This window comes from Fragaria vesca, linkage group LG7 (genome assembly GCF_000184155.1).
Source record: "Fragaria vesca subsp. vesca linkage group LG7, FraVesHawaii_1.0, whole genome shotgun sequence".
Lineage (NCBI taxonomy): Eukaryota > Viridiplantae > Streptophyta > Magnoliopsida > Rosales > Rosaceae > Fragaria > Fragaria vesca.
In genome coordinates, this window is record NC_020497.1 from 5,858,801 (window position 1) to 5,863,263 (window position 4,463).

A 4,463-nucleotide genomic window follows, 5' to 3' on the forward strand; every position below is an offset into this window, starting at 1 on the left:
ACAACACAAGTAATGATATAAGTATCTTAGAAAATAAAAAATAACGATATAATTTTACTGGTTGTTTCTTGATTGAATACTATTATTGAACTATCTTCATATTTATTTAATTATTTGATTTTTTTTTCTGCATCGAACACAAAGGCCCCAAATTTTGTTTCGCACAGGGCCCTTCAAAACATTGGGTCGGCCCTGCGCCCTTTCATTGACATCATTCATAAATTTTGAGTATATGTAAATCAAGTTTGGCTCAACTTGGACAACATTTCAAGACCTCTGACTCAGAGACGAGATTTGTGTTGAAAGTATAAGGCTTGAGTTAATTTTCCCTTATGGTAATATTCTATACCCATAATTTGGGTAGACTTCAAGTTCTACGGAACACTCTGTGTTTTGCTTCCATTTATGTTTCCAGCTTCCATTTTTCTCAAGATTGTTATGGTCTCCTTAGCTTGATTATTTGCATGATTATGATGAAGCATGAAATATATCACTATGCATATTGATTTTTGATTTCAGATCGTGACCTTAAGTCTCTTGATCAAACTATAGAGGGCCTGAAGTTCCTCGAGAGTAATATATAATTGAAATTACGATATGAAGTTTCTCAAAACTTATGCAATTACCAAGGGCCAAAAGTTACCTCATAGTTATACAATGATCGAAACCACATATTGTGATCCCTGATCATATACGGGTCTGAAGTCCCTAATCATATTGCGATATTAATTGCATGTGTAAGTACATGAGATCAAGAAAACAATATTATCATATTTGATAAAGTTAACTAGACCTGAAGATATGTGTAATTTATTTATTCATGGAATCAGAAGTTTCCTATGTACAATTTATTTACTTTTTGTTATTTACAATTTTCCTATTTTGTTATGTACTGTCATTCCACTACTTATCTTTTAAATTTTATTATCATTCATATGGGCCGACAACCCTATATCTTGAAGATATAAATCTCGAATGTCATGTTTTTGAACCAGAAGTTCAAGATACGATACAGTAGAACTCGAAATTCTAACAATAGAAACTCAAACCCAAAGCTTTGAGCATATATAAATATGATTTAACTAAATGTGAACTTAAAGTTTCACTGGGTTACTCAAGCCTGAAGTTTCGAGCACTAGAATTATTTGAACCCGAAGTTTGACATACGAAGTCTGAGAACTTGTCGTTCTAACATTATAAATTCGAACCTAAAGCTTCGATTTCACATATGATTGATGGCTCCAGAAGAGCACTCTCTTTGAATGAAGTGTGTCCAATGCAGTTCAAAATCGATTAATATATGATATAAATTGTGCCAAAATTTTATAGTGAATTAAGGCACATAAGATCATGAACCAAAAGTTCATTAAACCAAATACATTATTTGGCATGACAAGTTAAGTCATATTTTACTTATAATGTTGCCTGGAATCAATAATAAGTTTTGATAACCACTAGTCCTAATCATAACCGATCGTTTATTTGACACTTTAATGAGACAATCCTCCTGTCATGAGGGGGAGAGAGATTGTTCATGAAGAACGATGTAAAGTGGTGTAAGTTGTTTTACATCATCTTATTTTGATTTTGAGAAATGTCATAGTTAGTGGTTGATAAAAGATCTTGACAAAAGTAAATGCAAAAGCACATGCTTGTTTTTAAAGTCCTCGAGAACAACCATATTGATCTCATTTGATTTGTGGGATGCATGTGTATCCAAGTGACATGGTTATCCTGAAGAGAATGTCATGATACAATGTTAGAGTTCCTAATTCGGCTACACCTACAAAGGTTGTAGGTACGCCATTAGAGAATGATATTTTGATTGATATTAATGAATATAATGTTTTTGACCTCATCTTTTGTTTAGGTTCGCCACCATCCAATGAACATCTCAATTAAGAGAAAGTGATAGAACTTTAAACGCATATTTGCGGATGGTCATAACATGACAGTCTTCCCGCCGTTAGGGAGAGAATAAGACTATTGTCATTTGAATAACGGCGTGAATTTGTATGGAATGTATCCACAAAGTCTAAAGTTGTAAGCTCCTGAAAATTGAAGATTATACATGTCCTATAATGCTCTATGTGATATTACAAGTAAAAAATCCACATTCACTAGATATTTGTTCTTGAAGTGACAATATTTACCCTAGAAGTGGTATGAGTACCCAAAAATCAAATGCATGCATATAAGAATGTGTGGGATCTATGAATGATGATCATCTATGACAATTTACAAATGTAGTTACCAAAGACCATTAAGGATTGTATTAATCGATGTTATATCACGTTTCATTATGTATGTCGGCAAAGCATATTATTGGCCAAATTGTACAGAGGCAATTCGAATGAAACTCAATATTTGAAACATGATGAGATTCTTTGATCTTTAACCCTAAATGATACAAAAGGGTATTGATCATAGTGAAACTAAATCACTATGGCATAATGTCTACAAGAGACATGGAGATTATGAATATATTTCCTTATACATGACAATTTTCTGTAAGTACAGTATTATATAATAGATATAGTTGTTATTGACGAGAGACTTACGACATTTGTCATTGTATATTATGAGGATCATAAAAGACACGTTGCTAAAAACAAATTCCCAAAAATGAAGTCATTACCTTATAGGATTCAAGTACATGAATGATTCTAATGTAATTCGATCCATGAATAAAACAAAGCTAATTCACACTACACAAAGATTTTGATGTGTATGACTAGATACGCCATGAGATATTTCAATGTTTTAATATCAATTTGCTTATGTTGTCTAGCTATTACTTAGTGTATGAATTTGATCATATGACTAAATGAGGTAAGACGTATTAAAAATCGTTTAGCTTTGTTGGTATTGTTTTAACTTTGCAGGTACACAATTTCATGATGAGCCCCTATATGCAAAACACGCATGGTCTCACTTTAGTGATGGACAAATCAAACCATTATTTACGACGCATGAAGCTTGCAACGTTCAGGGGGAGATTCTCATCAAGGAGAAAAGAGCACGTTGTACTCTTTTCTCCTTCGACCAGGGTTATTTTTCTCCCATTGGGGTTTTCTTACCTGGCAGGTTTTAAACGAGACAACATTATGCGCGTCTAATTTCATCATTCATTGGTGGACATCCAAGGGGGAGTGTTATAAATATTATAATCTATGTGGTTGTCCACGTAATTACTCATTAGTTATGTACTCTGAAGTAAACCCTACCTCTATATAAAGAGGCTAATGAGAATGAATGAGTAGTCTTCTACCTCCTCTCAACTATTCTGTTTGTGTCTTCTCTTCCTCTCTTCTTTACTTTACAACAATAATATTATCATTTTACTAGATACACATCTTTAAATTTCTTAAACTACCCTTATTCAAAATATACCAATACTACCATATATATTTTCTAAATACACATTTATTCCTTTTTTATATTATCTCGACTTAGAAAGAAAATAAAATTTTCTCTCTAAACAACGAGAAGACTATTTTTTCTTTGCAAACTCAAAAGCATTCAACTCCACCATGATTGATCAAGTTATGTAGAATCCTATGCATATTCATCATTTTGGACATTTTGCACCCAAACATGTTTTAGATCATTGCAAAACAGATGCCAAGCTAGATCACCAGTCTCTTCTGTTTGAAAACCTCGAGCATAGATACTCCACTTGTTTTCAGGATAGACAGTACCATTCTAAGTCTTTGCATAGTCGAAGCCAGCCAAAAACCTTCATCTACTTGGGGGAATCCATTATTATAAATCATTAATGTGACGACTCAGAAAAAAAAAATTTATTTTGCTCTAATCATTTTTTTTACTGTTTGGTATCTTTGTGTGTGAATATTTGTATATATGTATATATATTTATATATGTTGAATTAGTCTAGTTATTTTTTTTTTATTTCATCTTATTTTGGTTCAAGTAGAGAGTTTTTAGCCCATGTTAAAACCTTGACCCGAGCCCAAACCCGAGCCCAAATGTAGAATTAGTTTTTAGGAGAAAAAAAGGCAGATGTCGGGCAAATTTGCAAAAGGATGCTCGGACTTCTTTCATCGTCTTCTTCTCCCTGACATTCTCCCAATCTGAAAACTTTCTCTAACCGCCTAAAAAAAACCCAGTAGCCGCCTTAGAAAAGTCCAATTTGACGGCTACCGCCATGAATAAGTAGGAGGTGTCAAAACCCTGGAGGTCAGCTGCTGAATCTTTGAAGCTATACCACAGGAGCTAGAACCCTAGAGGTCTAGTCTAGCACCTAAACGAGTAAGAATTCAGTTGAACAATCCAATTTTGCTTCTTGTGTTCTTCTCTTGGACGCCAAGTTTTATCCCCTTTTTAGACCCTATAAATAGGACTGAGTTATGTAGATTTTTTGGGTTTTCAGTAGTCTTTCCTACTGAGAGAGAGAGAGAGAGAGAGAGAGAGAGAGAGAGAGAGAGAGAGTAGAGAGAAG